Source organism: Aulonocara sp. 'chitande type north' Nkhata Bay, linkage group LG2 (genome assembly GCF_057382095.1).
Source record: "Aulonocara sp. 'chitande type north' Nkhata Bay isolate Kocher_YH1m ecotype deep benthic linkage group LG2, A_spYH_male_GT1.1, whole genome shotgun sequence".
NCBI lineage: Eukaryota > Metazoa > Chordata > Actinopteri > Cichliformes > Cichlidae > Aulonocara > Aulonocara sp. 'chitande type north' Nkhata Bay.
In genome coordinates, this window is record NC_141345.1 from 23,309,983 (window position 1) to 23,330,628 (window position 20,646).

General features: G+C 40.6%; 1 protein-coding gene across 3 annotated transcripts in view; it reads right to left on the minus strand.

Moving 5' to 3' along the window:
* frmpd3 (FERM and PDZ domain containing 3) overlaps nucleotides 1-20,646 on the minus strand; it is a 96,917-nt gene that overhangs the window by 35,278 nt on the left and 40,993 nt on the right. For 2 of the 3 annotated variants that reach the window (XM_086311370.1, XM_086311343.1), the window contains exons 2-3: nucleotides 17,923-18,000; nucleotides 10,559-10,669 (exon numbers count right to left, since the gene is read on the minus strand). The gene's annotated coding sequence lies outside the window, so the exon portion shown is untranslated. The remainder of the gene's footprint in view (nucleotides 1-10,558; nucleotides 10,670-17,922; nucleotides 18,001-20,646) is intronic. The other variant, XM_086311351.1, reaches the window with a different exon arrangement.

Here is a 20,646-nt window from a genome sequence, read left to right on the forward strand (position 1 = left end):
ACTTTGGAATCAGCACTGTTAAATGAAGAAGATTGCATCTGCTCTCAAAGATTTTAATCTTCTGCTTTTTTTGATTTGGAGAGATGATCCCGGGACTTTGTGACACTCTATAATATGCTGTCTGCTGCTCTCATCCTCAGTGTGGAGGAAATGAATATATGCTTGGCTGCTCTTAGTGCTTTAATCCATTTAATGCACCCTGGGCAAAGGAGAGGAGAGAGGAATACGCAGCCTGCTGTGGTGCGTGCGTCTAAAAGAGCTTGACTATTGCATTGAAGCAGAACCGCTGACTGCATGCAGTTCTTGTTGCGGCTGTCATTGTCGTGTGTAATTCGCTCGCTCGCATCAGTCAGGGTGTTCAATATTTGAAGAAAAAAAATGGTTCCTTGATATCTTTCAAGAATAAATAAGTGTGCTCAAACTATTTTTCTCACTGCCCAAATGCTGCTTTCAATCTTTATGACGTTATTCTGACAGACTCATGATATATTGACCATTTTGCCAACTTTTGTCCATTTATTGTCTGCAAAGATGACAAAGTAGCAAGTCCAGTTTCACATTGATATCGATTCTGGAGGCATTCAGCCAGAACAATTAAATGGAGAGAGTGTATCAGATAGTTTTGGGGGGATAGCGTCTCCCATTGTTGCCTTTTGACTCATATAAATTGTGTATAGCCACACACGCACTTCAGCTCTTCTGGTCTTTTATGAGGTGGACTTGGTGGAATCGTTTTATAGAAGGTAGCACGTTGGAAGGCTACCTGCGGAGGGATGTTTATTTCAGTTGTGAGTGTAGGTGGCCCACTGAGTGATGGCTGCACCGTGATTTGTGATGAATCAGACTGCAACTGTGCACTTTCATCCTTGTTAATGGGGTGCGATCAATACCGTAGCTCTGTATCAGGAACCACAGAGTGATAAGTGCAGCATGAGTATTGGGTTGGGGGGAGGAGACACATGCCAGTCGATGGGAATGTGGAGATAATCAACAAGATCGCAGGTAATACTCCGGGTGGTCTTTTGCAGGAGCGTTTGAAAGGATCAATCTCTATTGCATAATGACTGCTCCTACAGTACATTTGGGAACATTTGTGTCTTTGTGGTAAAGGCAAGAATAGGAGAAAGATGAGAGGATTTATACCATAGATAAACAGAAGAAGTCATTTTTTTGTGAAAGCTTGTCACATTGTAATAATTCTAGCTGTTCTTTGGAAGTGTCCTTAATTTTTCATGCCTTTGTCACTAAAGCACATAACTTTATTTCTAATCCAGCGCCAAGAATGGGAAGAGATAGCACTAAAGACTCCTCCAACATTTTATGGTAAATTTCACACCTCCCGTCAGTGGTGGACTTTCCCTGAAGTGTCTAAGAGGTGCACGCTGCCTCTCTCCTTGAGGCCCCGGCACTGTCTCAGCTAATTGTCACAGCTCGTTTCCTCCTCTCTCCTCCACGCCAGTGTGATAGCCTGTGCTCAGCCATGTGTGTGAAGTTTGAGAAAGCAAAGTTGATTGCAAAGTGGTGGTGTTATGACAGGGGCGCTGAGAGGTTTGTGCAATGCAGTGTTTGTTTACGAGCGCGCGAGGGGTTGGGGAGGACAGAAACGTAGGAAGTAATGAATAGAACGCAGTCAGACGTTAATTAGATACGATGGTTGATGCACTGGAGACAGGCATATTTTTGTGCGTGTGTATGCTTAGGTTTACTATAAGCCCCCGACAAATGAACGTCTGATGGCATTAAAATAATTAACGGTTGTGCTTTATGACTCTTTCCGCTGCCCTGTTGCAGTCATAAGCCGAGCCAAGCACAAACCAGAGCTGGAAAGACAAAAGATATACAGAGTGTATCATTTTTTTCTCTTTTACAGTGCGTAAAGTAAACTGTTTGTATTGGGGATATATGATCAGAGCCGGAACGCCTATTAAAACAAGTAAAACAAGCTGAAATGTGCGTAGCTGCACTGGCAGTAGCTAATCTGTCAGGAGCATTAGTGCAGCTTTTTGTTACACAGTGACAAATGCACTGAGGCTTTTTTACGGGTGAGACAAAATAGTCTGTGTTTGAGCCTCGAAGCTGCTTCGTCTTCAAAGCTGTGACTTTTCTGATCATACTGAAAGTTGAAATTGGATTGACACAATAATGAAAATTCTGTTTCATCTTAAGGTTTGTTTGGTTAGATTTTTATGTGACCAAACAAACAACCTTTTTTTTCCCTCTTTACTTTTGTTAGTGACAGAGAGAGAGAGACTTCACGTGCAATTGGCTTGTGTAGTCAGTCAGTCAGTCAGTCAGTCAGTCAGTTGGTAGGCAGGCAGACAGGTGCCGAGCACCGATATGTTTCTTATCGTCAAACTACCTCCTCTTGGTTCATCACAGTCCAGAGCACATCACGCACATGCACACACACACGCACACACACATCCTTGAGTGTGATATGAAGACAGGAGAAGGAGAGGGAAGGGAGGGGAGATTTGAGAGTCTATTTACCTATCTTGGAAAATAAACTCTTCTGTGTTTTGACGCTTGATTCAGTGCAGAGGATTCTTTTTGCCTTGCAGCACGCTTGCCTTTTGAAAAACAAAACACGTTTGTTTTTAATTGAAATAACATTTAATTGGTCAGGAATGTTGCAGATGACGATTTCTGCTTAATGGAATCATTAATCAGAAATCCTTCATGGTTCCAGAGGAATCGACATAACCATACCAAAGTGCAAGTTTATTATATTAAAAGGCAGACTGATCATTAGAAAAGTCTTTTTTCCAATTGTGTTAGCGCAGCTGAAAGCTGTATTGCTGATTAAAGATGCAAGAAATATGACTAGTTGAGTGTCTGGAGCACGAGCCTCTGTGGGTTCGCTTGTAGTCTCAAAATGGTATTCTTGTTTCAAGAAATGAAAGCTATTCCATGTGGGAAACAACAGTGTGTACTACTCCGTTCACAGAGCGGCGCTGCCCAGAATAGAAAGAGAAGACAGAGGCCAAGAAAATGAGTCCAACAGAGCCCATAGTGTGAGAAACAGACACCTCACAGGTTCTAAGCTGGCAGCTTCATTAAACAGTATCTACAAAACCCCAGTCTCAACATCGACAGTAAAGTGGAAACTCAACTATCCTGGCTTCACGGCAGAAGTGGAAAGAAAAAGCCACATCTGGCACTAAAGGGAAAAGATTAAGATGGGCAAAAGAACACAGACACAGGACAGGAGAAGGTATGAAACACCTGTTATGAACAGATGGAGCCAAGTTCAAGGGGTTTGCGTTAGAAAGTAGGAAACTTGTGCGATGCTGGAGAAGAAGAAAACGTGAACGCGAGGAGGGCTGGACATCATCTGTCAAACACAGTGAAGGGGAATGAGATGACTTCCTCAAACAGAATAGAAAGGATCTTCACTGTGTTTGCCACATCATGCCGCACCCTGTGGATGCTGCTTGATTGGAGGCAATTTTCTCCCTTAACAAATAAATGACCCAAAACGAAGCTCCAAACTATGCAGAAATTTTTAGAGAAGAAACCATCAGCAGGTATTTTGTCTGAATGGAGTGACCAGCACAGTAATAGGATTTCAACCCTTGTGAGCTTTTGTGAGAACACTTTGATTGTACAGGACATAATGAGTGCACACAATGCAATCTAACTTGTAGGAGGCACTTCAGGAAGCATGGGATGAATTTTTCTGTGAACATCAACAAAATGAGCGCTCAGATGCCACCGAGCCTGATTGCTGGATGAGGTTTGAATGACAAAATTATTATATCCGGTAAAGGTCCTTATTTTGAACCTCGCAAATGCATTCATTGTGTTTTGCGTTCACTTTACAACTTATTTGCTGATGAGAGGATTATGCTTCATTAAAATTTGCAGTGGTAATGTTTATCTTTGGGATTTCAAAATAATGAATGACCCGCTGCTGTGGCAACACAACCCTTTATTCGCTGTACTCCTTTTTATTAGGAGCATGGCCACCCGCTTCATTACACTGACTACATTTGAGCATTTTTACTAAAAAGCCGTGAGAAAAAGAGAGGACCAGAGAGGTAGCCAGGAGCCCGAAGGTGACATTTACGATTTTAAGATAAGAGCTGTGCGTACTTAATTAAGAAATAGCAAGGGACACAAACCACTCTCTTCTTCATTGTTCCCGTAGGAAAGCTTATTTCATGCTTCAGAAAGCCTTCACAGTGCACATGTGCACCATTTGTGTGTGTCTTTGTGTCTGTAAGGAGGAGGTGCGCAGGGTAGTCAAATAATGAGTCCCCGACAAAAAGTCTTTAAGCATGGAGATACGATATATGCAAGCACAAACTCACATTCTCTGCCTTGCATGAAAAGTAGTGTGTACAGCTTTAAACACCTTTATGCTGTTGGGTATTTGCGGATATTGCGCTGCTATTCTCAGGATATTGCACTCAAACTGGAAATTGCTTCATTTCTTTTACTCTCATTTCTGTTATTAGATAGACACACATTTGTACTTCTGTCTGTGTGAGGATACTCCATGGCATATTGCAGTCCCCAGCCTCCATCACTGACCTGAAACCGGGCCTTAGCTGACAAATAGCCCTTTGAAGGTGTGTCAGAAAGTGAGAATTTCCTCCCTGCAAGGGCCCTAAAAAGCTCACGGAGATAGCACACTACTGCTATTTCAGTAGTAAATCTGACCAGTATATGGTAGTATATAACAAGCCAACATGCGGTAGTTTTAGCACTTTTAAAAAAAAGTTAGTTCAAATAATTGTCCAAAAACAGTAACCCTGAAGTGCAAAAATGAATGCGTGTATTCAGCAGTCTGACTGTAACTCAGTAGGTTGTAATTAAATACTCCATAGGACAGGGATCACTGTGGAAGCTGAGGATCAGGGACCCATAGTATCATCCTCACAGTGCAGCAGCTGTAAGCCTCAAGGATGAGGTATAAAGAGATGTTATAAGTAAGATGATACACTGTACAACCCGCTGAGACTACCTCATCATCCTCTTACAAATGCTGGTCTTTAACAGCGCCTCTCTCTCTCTCTCTCTCACTCACTCTCTCTCTCTCTCTCTCTCACACACACACACACACACACACACACACTGTTCGCACGCAGGACATCAACAAAAGAAGAATACCATTTATTGCACTGATTTAGGATTTGTACAAAGCTGAAAAAAAAATCAGATTTATTTACTGTTTTCACTGCATCCATTAACAAGCCGATGGTACAATGTGAAGGCTGTTACTCATCTCTTTAGAATTACCTTTCACATTTTGTCACTCGCTGTTTTTGATTGGCCGGGTGCACGCGTGTCTGTGTAAATGCATCTCTGTTGCTCATGTTTCGCTTCTTTGTTTTCAGATTCAGATCTTGCTGGGATTCTTTTTTAACAATCATTTTTCTCCCTCACTGTTCATATACATATAATATTTATTTATATTTCAATTTAGTCAGGGGCATGCCATTGAAGTGTCACATTTTATGGTGATTTGAAATGCACGGCTGCATTCAGGACCTGTTGAGAATGAGTTTGCTGATCGCTGCCATTTACGGATGATCTCATAAAGAAGATTTTCATGTGGCTTCTGTTGAGGACGCCGCATTTTTACAAATAGGTCTCTTGAAGTGTTCCATTGCTGGTGCAAGCAGACTAGTTTGTAGTGTGAACAGGCAGACAAAAAAATCGGATTTGATCAAAAAAATCGGAATTGAGCATCAAGACCTGCAGTGTGAACGTAGCCATAGTGATGTCATCAAGTTTTCTCACTCAATGAATATTTCTTAAGATTTCAAGTGTTTACAGCTTATAAAATCCTCATACTGCTCCAATCATACATTTAAGATAATAAAAAACATCAGTGTATAATGTAATTCTTCAAGGTCAAAGGTCAAAGATCAGGGTCACACGAATTCGAAAAATTAGTTTCCATTGGATCATCTCTAAACGTTATAGCAATATATTAGTTATTGGGGGACATTTTTATTGTTTGAGCTACAGATACATCAAGATGTAATTTAACAATGACACAAAAAGAACAATATACCACACTAGATTTCCTTATTAACAATGCTAACATCAGCATAAATGATCTATGATAACAATGCAGACGTCACTATTGGGGAGTTCCAAAAAAACAGTCTGACGTCAGCATGTTGTAATAAAAATGTCATAAAACATCAAAGTTTCAATTTAGTCCTCGCCCTTCAGGGGGAGTTGCGCTCTCTGAATGCTCTTGCTATTCTCTGTTTTTAAGGATGTTATTATTTTACAACACATACAGCGCTAAACCAAGTCTTACTCACACCCTGGGCAGACTGTATTCTTTGATTGTAACTGTACTGATGAATAGATTTTTTACGATGAATGTGATGTCCCTTTCTGAGATCAGAGGGGCATCAGGTCTGTGTTCCTGGACTCATTAAAATATTTATAAAGGCATTAGAAAAATCTGGAGACAAGAAAACAAAATAACAGCACCGGTAGAAAAAAAGGAGATAGCCCACATAAACACTTTCAGAGACGGACTAAATCATACCCTGTTTTGTTCTGTTCAGTTACATTTCACTTGTCAAACTCCATTTTTCCTAATCCATTATCGCCGTGCCTTTAAGCTTTTTAATGTGTAATTCTGCAGCAGTCGTTTCTTCACTGGGAAAAGTAGATGTCAAGATGAAACTCTCAGAATACATAATGACTTCATTAGTGGTCCTTCTCCGTGATTAATTGGAGCGCTGTGTCAGAGCTGCTCATTGTCAGATAGTGTTGTGACAGAACATGAGGACCATGTAGACGAGCATAGAGATGATCACGCCTAGCCGTGTACACGTGTAGGACACACACACACACACACACACACACACACACACACACACACACACACAGAGACTAAGAAGTACACCCTGCTTCTAAAAGTTCCGCTATTATTTAGAAGAGATAAAACTTGGTTTAAATAGTGAACTTTGCAAAAAGAAAAGACAGTCTGCCTGTGATTGGCCGATTACAATAGTTTAGCTTCTAATTTGTGTTGTACAGTTATTTCATTTTTAACCTTAATTTATATTTTATTCCTTCCTAGTTAAATTTACCCTTTTTAATTTTTCATATTTATTTCCTATCTTATTCATAGCCTTTCCTTTTTTTGTTTTCTTTAGGTCACGAGCAGTTGTCCAAGCATTTCACTACATATCGTACTGCGTATGACTGTGTACGTGACAAATAAAATTTGAATTTGAATTTGAATTTGAGCTTCAATTAGAAGCAGCAGTCTCTGCTTTACCGCAGTTCTTTTCTTTTTCTATCAACATGTTAGCACAAGCCTAGCCTTGTTAGCTTCCCAAAGATGTTGGCATCTGTTTGTCTAAACAGAAGGAGAAGAGACATCTGAGGACTCTCAGAGCCTCCCAGCTCGAGGGACCAGACATAAGGAAATTTGCAGTGTTTGATGGCTGCTCTGAGCTCAACATCTTAGAGCATTCAACTGCGAAAACAAGTTGAATCCAGAGTATACACAAACGAAAGAAGAAAGAGAGAGTTGTAGCCAGAAATGATGGAGAAGTCGAGTGTGGGAGACGCAGGAGAGAGGGCAGAGATGGAGTGACTTTAGGGTCACAGCATCAAAAACAGAATAGGCTGAAGATCTGTGTGCTGGTTTTCAACTGGTAAGTGCTGCACCCCTAGGAAATCCAGTCTGGCCTTTGATGAGTTTACCTGCTAATGTTGCCCCCTGATGACATGTGAACAAAGACACTGGAGAGAAATTTGAGCGGGGTCCTTGAGCAGTGCATGGGTTGTCAGATAGAGAGAACCCTGCAGTAAGCTCACATGGCAGACTGTCATTTAATCAATTTTATCAATACAGCCATTGAATTGGGCCAGCTCCCGTGTCAGTAGCAATGTACCAAAAGAGTAAAAGAGACCTCTTAACCGAAGCGGACTGGTGTTTGAAACTAGGATTCAAACGGCAGCTTCACTGTATTAAAGTACATCTGTCTTTGATGAAAACCTTTGGAAAAGATTTGATACAGGCTACAAGCACAGGTCTCTAACCTGCCTCTGGATGGTTCAAATGGTTTGATGTCTCTGTGGTGTCCTATTTAGTGCCTATTACCTTCTACTGTCACTATATTTCAGGAGGGTTTGGAGATAAATCCTTCATTTATCCCACAATCAGTATCGGCCTAAAAATCATGTAAGGAGAAATTTGATGCAGAAAGTGTGAGGAGAGAGTCCAATAAAATCCAGCTAAGCTACACTGCTATATTAAGTGTCTATGAAGCATTTCTGGTGATGTGACTGTGGCTTAACTGCATCTCAGACTTAATCGCTATCTGATCTGTCAGTCTGAACTAGTTTTTTTTCCACTATATGGTTTCGAATGCCCTTGCCCTATCTTAAAAGCTTACACTGGAGTCTCCTAGGGAAAAACATCACCATGTATATAATGCACGGATGCAGAAAAACAGACTCCTTTCCCTCCTGCCTTTGATAGTTATACCTTCCATATGGTTGAGTTGTAGTTTGTATCCACCCTCACAGAGGATGATTTTATGTTTTCTGTCCCTGGCAAGTCAGGTCCACTGTGGCCTTCTCCACTCATCACAGTTTGTTCAAATCTCTGTGAAGTGGAAAAGGACACTGGCCTCTCTTTGCTGGGAGTAACACCATTCAGGAGCACCACTTTATTTGTGGGGTACAACTACATGCAGCTGTCAAACTGAACAAAAGTGTCAAATGTGTTTACAGATTTGATGAAATGAAACTTTTTGGTCACGCTAGCAGCATGTCGATTGGTCAGTCTGTGTGCTGTTCAGTCTAGTAGTTTGGTGCAGACTAATACCTGACCACAACCATGAGATAGGTTTAATTTTTGTGCTTCCCATTTAATAGATGTCATTACAGTACATTGGATGATCAGCTAACGGCATCACTAGCTTAAATTTTAAATTTGTCTAATACGTTTTATAAACCAAATTGCCATGACCCTTATGTTAAGTGCTTTTGCTTGCAACGTTAGCTGGCTGACATGCTAAATGGGCTGCTGAACACCATGATTTATACCCGCCATTTCAGCATCATCATTATGAGCAAGTTAGCATGGTGACATTAGCATTGTGAAAGCACCACTGTGCGTAAGTGCAGCCTCACTGAGCTGCAAACATGGCTGCAGACTCGCAGTTATTGGCTTAGCAAAGCTCTGCATTGTACACCGAGACTGGATGAAAACTGGCAGGACACACAGGAACAAAGATGAAATTCTGTAGCGGGGTCGAAACGACATTTTACACATAAATCCGTCACGTTGCATTTGGAATGAAAATGCTCGATTTGGAGGGGGGTTGCAAGTTTACATCCCTAACATCTCTCACAGACTCACGCGGACCACTATCAGCTGATTCGTGAGACACTCTGCAAACTTTTTTCGTTTAAGTTGTCTCTGACCACCAACCCGTAACAAAAAGAGGTGATAAAATACACGGCAGGGTTTCGGCACAGAGGAGGTCTGACAAGCATAAAAGGCCACCTTTCGAAGACAATAAGTGGCCTATGAGTTGTTGTTTTTTTATATCCTAAAGCGCTCTGAGGATAAACAACATGTTTTGAATATTTCATATGCTAATTAGGGAAAATGTCCAACTGGGGGTGAGTGTTTCCTTTATGAAAAATAATCATGTTTGTTACACTATTCTGTAATGCCTAAAAATCCTAGTCTGAGATATTTCAGTCTCAAAGTGATAAACGATGAAAAATAAATAAATTTTGTGACATGTGTATGTAACATATACAGTACATTTCAACACAATGTCTTATGACTGCAGCAAATTTCATTACTGTATTGCCTGCAGACTTTTCACACTGCAGCATTATTAAACTCCCTCAAGCACATTCGACCATGGCAATAGCCGCTAGCTGATGTACCTGGCTATAACACAGACACCCCCCCTTCCCACTCTGCATCAGCTCTCTGCTCACTGGCATGGAATCAATGCAGAATTGCAGATGTGAGCAAAAGCTGCAGAGGACACACAGACACACACACAAAACGCCTCTGTACGTGCGAGCACAGCATTACTGCAATATCATAGCAACACAGGAGTCCCGCCAAGACAGGGTTCGCAACCTCCTGACAGAATATATATAGGTTATGTTTCTGAAGAAAGACACAGAGACTGAGAAGGTTAGAGGCTAAAGAATTGAGAACGATTATGCATGACTCGTTTTAAATGGCTTGTTACAGCGCAATCATTCAGTGAGGAAGACGCAGATGTATTTAAGCAAAATTTAACTCAATAGCTTTTGCCTGTGGCTCATTGATAAAGGATTTAGAGATTCATTTTTGTAAGACTAGGATTTATACGCTTTTGTTGGGTCAAACTCAAAGGGAAGGAGTTAGAAATCTTCTTTTTTTCCACAAGATTCATGCTCTGTCTAATAGGCCTTTTAGTTTGAATTACTTTTATCTTTTTGTACTATATCAACAGTCGCACAGTGTGATATTAACTTGGGAGCCGTATATACATATACAGCTTTGGCACATTAAGTCAGAGAAAATTGAAGGTAGGGTAGAAGGTGTACTTACGATCTCTGAATGCTTACTGATGGGTAGGAGTTTCTTTTTTTAAGCAGGGATCTGCCACAAACACACACACGCACACACGAGTGCTGGGGCTGTTTTGTGTGTGTACTGTACCTGTTGAGAGACACAAAAGCAAAGAAAGCCTTAATGCTTGTCATATTGTGCAGACGCTTAAATAAGCAGAGTTTTGAGACAAGCTCTAACATAAAAAAAAACAAAAAGTATTACATGGTAAGTAATACAATCAAACATGTTTACGTATGTGGGTGAGTAAAATACTACACATTTTCTTGCTTACATAATGTCTACACTGGTTTTTAAGAGGCATAATTGCAGATTTCTGCATGTCCCTGCAGCAATAATGCACGGCAGGCTGATGCAGCCAGCAAAATGACAGTGGAAAGAACACATTTATGGAAGTCGGTTAACGGCAGAAGCATAATGATATACCTCAGAGCAGGAAAGTGTGCTGGATTTTTTACAAGGCAGTGATAATGGCTGGTGTGATGTTCTGGTTCTTCAGATTTTAAATAAAAATGAAAATAGACTTGGTGCCATATGGAATGAAAGCTATGGTCTGCACAGGCTAGACTAGGCTAGTCTTTAGACCATCTCCTTCTGGTGGACTATCTGTCAAACTGAAAGCAAAAACAGATGAATGATAAAAATTTATGAGCATACAGCCTTCAGCATGTGTAGCAGTCATTCAGGACTTCACATACAGCCCTGAGCCTGTGCTCTACTTGACCCCATGATTTTTACACTATAGGCACAGTTTAGGGACAGGACATCAATGAAATACCACTATTTGTTTCTACCTGTGGTAGTTCTAATTACAAACTCACTAATTTTATCCAGTTTAACACTGAGTAGAAGTTATGCACATAAAGTGGGGCAAAAAAGTATTTAGTCAGCCACCGATTGTGCAAGTTCCCCCACCTAAAATGATGACAGAGGTCAGTAATTTGCACCAGAGGTACACTTCAACTGTGAGAGACAGAATGTGAAAAAAAAATCCATGAATCCACATGGTAGGATTTGTAAAGAATTTATTCGTAAATCAGGGTGGAAAATAAGTATTTGGTCAATAACAAAAATACAACTCAATACTTTGTAACATAACCTTTGTTGGCAATAACAGAGGTCAAACGTTTACTATAGGTCTTTACCAGGTTTGCACACACAGTAGCTGGTATTTTGGCCCATTCCTCCATGCAGATCTTCTCGAGAGCAGTGATGTTTTGGGGCTGTCGCCGAGCAACACGGACTTTCTATGGGGTTGAGGTCTGGAGACTGGCTAGGCCACTCCAGGACTTTCAAATGCTTCTTACGGAGCCACTCCTTTGTTGCCCGGGCGGTGTGTTTTGGATCATTGTCATGTTGGAAGACCCAGCCTCGTTTCATCTTCAAAGTTCTCACTGATGGAAGGAGGTTTTGGCTCAAAATCTCACGATACATGGCCCCATTCATTCTGTCCTTAACACGGATCAGTCGTCCTGTCCCCTTGGCAGAAAAACAGCCCCATAGCATGATGTTTCCACCCCCATGCTTCACAGTAGGTATGGTGTTCTTGGGATGCAACTCAGTATTCTTCTTCCTCCAAACACGACGAGTTGAGTTTATACCAAAAAGTTCTACTTTGGTTTCATCTGACCACATGACATTCTCCCAATCCTCTGCTGTATCATCCATGTGCTCTCTGGCAAACTTCAGACGGGCCTGGACATGCACTGGCTTCAGCAGCGGAACACGTCTGGCACTGCGGGATTTGATTCCCTGCCGTTGTAGTTCAAGGTTCAAGGTTCTTTATTTGTCACATGCATAGTTATACAAGTATAACACACAGTGAAATGTAGCCTGACATGCTCCTCGACATGTGCAAAAATTGGGGGGGGGGGGGGGGTGTAGAGGAAGAACATTATATATATACACATATAGTATATACACTGGGTGAATGTGCAGTAGTAGCAGCAAGCAGGTGAATTCTGTACATTAATATGAATAGACATCTGACTATTTTACAGGATAGACAATATAAACATATTTAAAATTAAAGGAATTTGAAATGTACATTGTGCCTTGGTTTAGAGTGTTTGGAAGAGAGTCCTGTCTCAGTCAATTATAGATGATGTGAGCGGGCGGGTGTGTGTGTTTAGGGCACGGATGGCTTGGGGATAGAAGCTCCTCTTGAGTCTCTCTGTCCTTGCCCGGAAGATGCGGAACCTTCTACCAGATTGCAGAACACACCATCAGTACCAGTGTGTTACTGATGGTGACCTTTGTTACTTTGGTCCCAGCTCTCTGCAGGTCATTCACCAGGTCCCCCCGTGTGGTTCTGGGATCTTTGCTCACCGTTCTCATGATCATTTTGACCCCACGGGATGAGATCTTGCGTGGAGCCCCAGATCGAGGGAGATTATCAGTGGTCTTGTATGTCTTCCATTTTCTGATGATTGCTCCCACAGTTGATTTTTTCACACCAAGCTGCTTGCCTATTGTAGATTCACTCTTCCCAGTCTGGTGCAGGTCTACAATACTTTTCCTGGTGTCCTTCGAAAGCTCTTTGGTCTTGGCCATGGCGGAGTTTGGAGTCTGACTGTTTGAGGCTGTGGACAGGTGTCTTTTATACAGATGATGAGTTCAAACAGGTGCCATTCATACAGGTAACGAGTGGGGGACAGAAAAGCTTCTTACAGAAGACGTTACAGGTCTGTGAGAGCCAGAGATTTTCCTTGTTTGAGGTGACCAAATACTTATTTTCCACCCTAATTTACGAATAAATTCTTTACAAATCCTACCATGTGAATTCATGGATTTTTTTTCACATTCTGTCTCTCACAGTTGAAGTGTACCTCTGGTGCAAATTACTGACCTCTGTCATCATTTTAAGTGGGGGAACTTGCACAATCGGTGGCTGACTAAATACTTTTTTTGCCCCACTGTATGTCTATAGTACCATGCAAAAATCTTGAGGCCAAGGAGCCAGACTTTCTTTTTCTTTTTTTGGTGCAATATTTTATCTTTCAGAAATCGTCACAGAAGAGCCTTAAAAAGAGATGTCACAGGCAATATTATTGAAAAATTGTCTTTCATGAGTTTGATTTGTTAAAATAATAAAAAAGGGTTGTCATATTATTAGTTAATTCACATTTTTTCATTGTGATCATTGATCATTTTCCGCTGTTTTCATTAACAACTTTCAGCAAGGTTAGGTGGGTTGGTGGTTTCTCTTGTTTCCAGATCAACAACACAAGTCTTTGTGCTAGTAATAACACAGACCAATGTGTACAGATTAGTTCCAGGGGGACTTCTTTCACTCCAAATAGTGCCAGAACTGAATTCAGAGTTTCTTTAGAACAGTTTCATTTTTAGAGTATTGCACTCTTGCGTGTCTTCTTTGATTTAGGAATATGTTGAACAGTATAAGGGCCCTCTTCCTATTTCCTTTCAGGCTGTGGCTGCTGTTGATCCTTAACAGGTTGAAGCATTATGTTTCCTAATGCCTCAGGTGATAGCTGGACTCCATGGCGACTGAAACATAATGCTCTAGCATTGGTGCTAAATCCTGCTGACAAATTGATTTAGACTAATGGATGACTGGCATTATAACACATCCAGGTATTTTAAGCATTCGCCTCGTGTTTTTAGTTTACTGATTTCCCTGTATTTTCTCACCCACACTCTGCACTAATTTCATGATTCAGAAAGCCCTCTTTAGATTAGATTGGTTTATAGGTTTCAGAACATGCCATTGAACTGACATCATAATCACTCAAACATGCTCTGATTCAATATTTCATCACACTTTTCTAAAGACACGGACTGAGACGCTTTTCTCTTGTTGAGCACAGCGTTCTGGTTTTTAATGGACTCGAGAACATCTGCATGTATTTCATAATTCACTTCATAAATTATATGTTTCAAAGACAAGCTGCATGTCGCTTTGATTGCAGGATGCAAAGAAGAAATGAAGACTCGCCGGAGCCGTAGAGACCGCTACAAACTCTCTCGCAATACTTCTTACAACCGACCGAGGAGGATTCTTTACATGCCCAGTGCAGAATGCAAAAATAAGAATCAGATCTGACATAAAAGTAGGAAGATTTTAATTAGCACCAGCAAGCCCCCACTGGCGGTTCGTGTGTTAGTAAGGGTAAACGTTTCACAAGGCTGGCTCCAACCGTGGCACTATATTAGAGCTTCAAACCTCCACGGATGCTAAAGTAGTTGTGATTTTCTTAATACTGGAGACCAGAGGGGTCTTTTTGATTAAAAAAAATCATCATATTAAGTGTTTTCACTATAATAGATTAAGTAATCTACAGATACTGATTATGGTGGAGTGGAGCAAACAGAGTGAGGCTTAGGGATATGCAAATCCAGTTACAGCTGCCATTATCACCTTTTAGGTGAATGTGATAAACAGTAGCTTATTTTCACATTCAGCAGATACTGTACTTCTGGGCACAATAATAGATTTAATTCTAATACTAATACTCTTTTTGCTCCGGCTTTGGAGTCTATCCAGTCTCAGGGGAAATCTCCTGCACTTTGGCTGCTACATGGCCCAGAGTGTTCACCAGTGTTCGCCTCTCACACAGTCACACTGCTATGTCGAAGATTTTGATTATTGCCTTTTAACGGCTTTAATTTAGTTTGATTTTTTTCACTACATACCGAGCCTTGAATCAGGATCACCGTTTAAAAAAAATGGGATGCACATTTTTAAAGGTCTTTGTTTTAGTTCATCATTCTTCATTATGAAATCATAGTTATGAGTTTGCCTCCTCCCTCACACTAATGTGTCACGTCTTGGCATCGGCATCACGGATGGTGTTGAGCTGTGAAAAGACATGGATTTGAATTTGCCAGAGGAAACAGTGGCACAAATGTCCATTATGAAAGAACTGGCTGTTCCATTAATTATGGTTTTAAACCCATAACCACAAAAATCTATTTGTTTCTTCATTTGGTTTCATATTTAATGCAGATTGAAGATTACACTGCATAGATGGTCTTGTCAGCATTGCCGTATGTATTTGTCTGCTTACTCCACATGCTCAAAGATTTAAAGACTTTTTGCTGTTAGGCCTCAGCATGGTGAAGTAAATGACCTCTACAGAGGGTCCACTTTAATTGAGTGATTTGATGTAACTGTTTTCATACTCCCCACTGTCTCCAAAGCCACCGATATTTCTGCTTCGTTATTCCACTGCCTGACAGATTTCTTGGATTGTGTGTGGATTTTGCCTTCGAAGCTGACATTTGGTTAAATCAAGTGAAATGTAATTTATTTCAGGTTCAGTCAGCTGATTGTTGAACGCACTGCCAGGTGAGTTGGTGTTTTGCTTTGATGAATGCTGAAGGAGCGGTCAGACATTTTCACCACCTGCTATTCATGGATTAGTCAATACCATAATGTTTAGAAAGACCTTCCTGCTCCTTCATTTAATCCTCCCATCACCATAATTACTCCCACTGCTTTTCTCCTCCCTCGTCTCCTCCTCATTTTAACCTTCTCTCCTTCCGTCGTACATCCATCATCTGATTCGTATATTCCATAAACAGAGCCCAGCCCTTTTTTCAGCGCACATCTTCACCCTTTCTGCTCCTCTCTTCTCCCAGGGCACACACTATAACGCTTCTTATTTGTCATGTACAAACAGTGTCTTTCTACACCTTCTTTTCTTATCCTTTTCCTTCACAACTCCCCGCTGGGGTTATTTCTGCAGCCAGGGCAAACTCATCCTTGACTCAGTGCTCTTTTCAAAGCTTGACCACATCATCCTGACCTGATCTAAGGCTAAAAAAATACTATTGCTGTCTATTTTAGGCTTAGGTTCGTTAAGGTTTGATTAGTTGGTAAAGATGTGGAAAAAATAAATAAACTCTGTGCAGTTATCATTGAAAATTTGAGATGCTTTCACATTTTAATTAATGGGTAACATATTGTACACAGCATCCTTTTATAAACAATACACCCACTAGGATGGTTCCTGCTGTGTTACTATGGTAACATCACGAGCTATCTCATGGCAGGTACAATTAGTCATCATCAGCAATTAGAGCTGATTAGTCCATGGGTCTAAATGTTCATTTTTCACTGAAAAAAAGGAAAAATAAAGACAAACATCACTGATCTGAATGAGCGAACAATCAAAGTTTTCTGGTCCTGAGTGATACTGGCCACATATGCTCATGAGAGCATCCTAAACCAGCAACTATTTGGCTTTTTTATTTTAGTTTTATGAATTCTGGTTTGTGGCTCAACACTTGTAGCCATAACTTTAAAAATAACTCAGCCAAGAACTGCTGTTCATTCACTGCTTCTCAGTTCGATCTGAATGAAGCGAACCCGTGTGTAATTTGCTGCAATGCACTTTAAATACGCAAAACTTCTGCCAACACAAAAGAACGAGCACACAAATCTATCGATGATCAGAAATGCAATCTCCTTCGACGATTTCTCCACACAATTAGCCTTGAGAAAAAAAAGAGAATCTCCTTTATTTCTAGTAATTGCCAAATACTGTACTTAAAAGAACTTCTGTGGACCGTGCTTTCCTTCAGAAGTTAGTGCATTACTTATTCCTCCTCCTCTGCATCCCTCAGTGCTCTTTCTTCAATTGCCATTCGCTGCATCCACTCACTAATGGAATCCTTAAAAGGACCATTAAAGAAGAAAATTATAGTTAAACAATTCAGATACTGTATATTTAACAAACCTCTTAGGCATTTCGTTTTCTGCATTAGCAGCGATGGCTCAGTGGGAAAGGCTGAGGTAAGGTGTCAGCTAAAAGCCCATAATGAAGCGGACTGTTTGTCAGGCAGGAAGATAAGACCTGTAATTGCTCAAGGTCCTGTAATGTCAATATGCATCCTAATACCTTCAAAGGCCCTCTCCTTATAAGAGGAAGTGCTTTGGGGTTTTTTCCCTTTTTTTTTTGTGAGATAACACATGGCTGTGGCCAATGTAGCCACTGGATGCATGTGGGTAGGAATTTTTGGAATATCCATAATAAACCTGCTGAAGTGTCAAGACTTGCTGATATCGCAGTGGTTCAGCTGTTTTTCAAGCATAAATGGTTTCAATTTAATGCAAGGCTGCGAGTTTGTGCTGTGTGTGTGTGTGCGACCGTGTAGATCAGCGCACGCATTTGGTCAGTATGTGTGCTCACGGACATACAGTACTTACTGATTTGTGTGTCTTTGTGCAAGAACATCTGCTCTGCTGGTAGATGTTCTTGCTAGCTCCTAACCAGTTAAGCTTGTAATAGAAAACTGTGGGTTGCCCTTTACTCACTGTGTCCTCTGCCGTTGCACGCTTTATTTAAAAAAAAAAAAAAGAAAAAAGAAAGAATACTTGCTAATTAAGATGCTTAGTCCAGGGGTTGTTCTCTTTGGCCAACTTCTTTGCACTGTGGGAGTGGGAAGCGCTGGCAGGTCTGCAAACACAACAAGTGTTCATTGTAATTACAGCCTGTGAGAGTGAACTGTGTTTGTGCATATGCATGCAGTTAAGGCAGCCAGTGTAAACAGTGTACCTACGAAAAATAATAGAATAAAAATCAGCTCGTATCACTTAAAGTGATGTGACAATGTAGCATATATACAAATTTTAGGTCGCAACGAGCAAAACAATGTCTAGATTCCCCTTTTAATCTGGTCGTTTGTGCTCCTGCTTATGTATTGCCAGCTCCAGCCTTTCAGACATTTATTTTCTTCTTGTTTCTGCCTGCAAAGCTTTTATGTGTCTCCGAGACGTGGATTTGAATTCTTACTGTGTTACTGAGCTGTGACACTGGCTTATAACCCAAGCCGTGTTGCAATTTCAGACGTATCACGTTGCTATAGTGATATTTGTCAGGAGAATGCTGCTGAACTGAGTTTAAAATTGAAAGAAATGTAAAGCCTGTAGGCAAAGGATAAGATTTTTGTTTCACTGACCACTCACTATGAAGCCAGGAGTGATCTGTAAGGCTAGAGAAGCAGCATCAAGACACTATTGCCTGCCTTTCTAATTATATTTGAGGAGGCTTTGGTTGCATGCATGCAAACAGTTCTTTTAAATAAGAAAAAAAGGACTGCATTTTCCTCATGCATTCTTTTTTTTTTTTAAGAGCAAAAATCTGCATTTGTAAACAATCAACAGCACAGAAATATTAGATATCTGATGGCTACACCAAAAGAAATCTCTCAGAGGCTAAACTAGCAGAATAACAGAAGTTCCTTCACCCCCTGACCCCCCTGATTCCTCTAATGTAATTTTAGTTAAGATTCAGGCACAAGCTGGTGTACTGCTGTGGGGTAGAAGTAGACCTAATGCTATATTCTGTATTTTATTCATTTGGTTTTATAGTATCGTTTTTTTACACGGTTATATATATATATTGCATGCTATTATTTTGAAGTATTTTTTTACTTCCTACCCACACCATAATCAAAGAAATTCTCCAAACCTGCTCATGCTGCATAAAAGATAGGGGGTGAGGGCGGTCAGGGGAGAGGCGTCACAGAGCAAAAGTGGCACAAGCATCAACAAAAATCTATCTGCAACGTTTTCTCCGATATATGTCAATTAAAAAATGTACGGGTCTCAGTGGAAGGGTGGCTTTCAAGAATCCATTTTTAAGGAAGGGAAACGGGGAGAAAAGTCTGAGCTATTCCAAATTACACAAGGACTGGACTGAAAATCTATGACAACAGCATTTATGCAGTGCTGTTTTTGGTTCAAATTGTCATTAAAATATGTACGTAGGAGGTCACGAGATGGAGCAACAGTTAGTTTCTACAGCTATCTATAGAACACACAGGGGCTCTGTCAGTGTTTGCAGTTGCAGTTCAGCCAGTGGTGTCAGAGATCTTGTCAAACTGATGGAATTATAAATACTTAACAGTTACCATCAGCTTTTGATCCACCATGCAATATCCCGAACACACTGCCAATACACTCAAAGCATGCCTGAATAGAAAAAACACACAGCTGAACACCATCAGTCATGGATTGGCCTCCCCAGAGCCCGGACATCAGCATTACTGAAGCAGGATCATCTTTACAGAGTGCAGAACAAAAGGCAGAAACATCCAAAGAAGAGTTTTGAACGTCCTTCAAGAAGCCCGAAGAACCTTTCCTGAAGATGACTCAAAGAAATAACAAGAAAACTGCCTAAGAGAGTTCAGACTGTGTGGAAGAATAAAAGTGGTCATACCAAATATTGTGCTTTAGAACTGCACAAACTCTGCCGTATGTACTGTATATCCATTACATATGTTTTTATGAACAACGATAACTATTTCCCATTTTCCTAACAAAAAGAAAGAAATGAGGGGTAGCTTAAGACTTTTGCACTGTTTAACATTAACCAGTGCATGATTCCAGACATTACCATTGTTTTCCAGATCCCCTCCCACTTTTGCAGCTGTTGTGCAAAAAGCTACTCTAGTGGCCCCCACTAGTGCTTTAAACAAGCTTCCAACAATCTCAAAGCAACATCAGAAACTCATTATAACCCACCACCACCCCTTCTGGAAGGTAATCTAAAATACTGATAGAAAAGAAATGTCAGACTTCTTCAGCTAGCAATTTAACTTGATAGCATTTTATATACATCGTATTCCACCAGACGTTGCCAAGAGCAGCCCCCCTTTTATAATCAGTTCTGATGATCTCAGCCACTTGGATATTATTTCTTCTTACTGTGTACTTCATTAGCCTTTTGAATGCGTTGTTCTACTGCTTTCCCCTTAATAAACCTTACAAGGCTTATTATAATGATTTAGTTTGCACTTTCATGTTTACACCTCAGGACAATTAGACCCGATTACCTAATAGATACAGAAGGAAAATAAGGGCCTAGAGAAGAACAAAGAATGGGAAGGTGTGCAACTAATTAATAGTGTTTTTTCACAGTTTTTTTTTCATCTTTGTGTGTGTGTGTGTGTCTGTGTGTCTGTGTGTGTCTGATACTGATGGGTTGCTCTCTTGGATGATTGCTGATTTCTAATTCCCTGCACACCTCACAGATAAGGCAAAATTGGCTGCAGTCTTTGGACACCTGATACTTGCTTGTATTTGGAACTATCCAAATTAC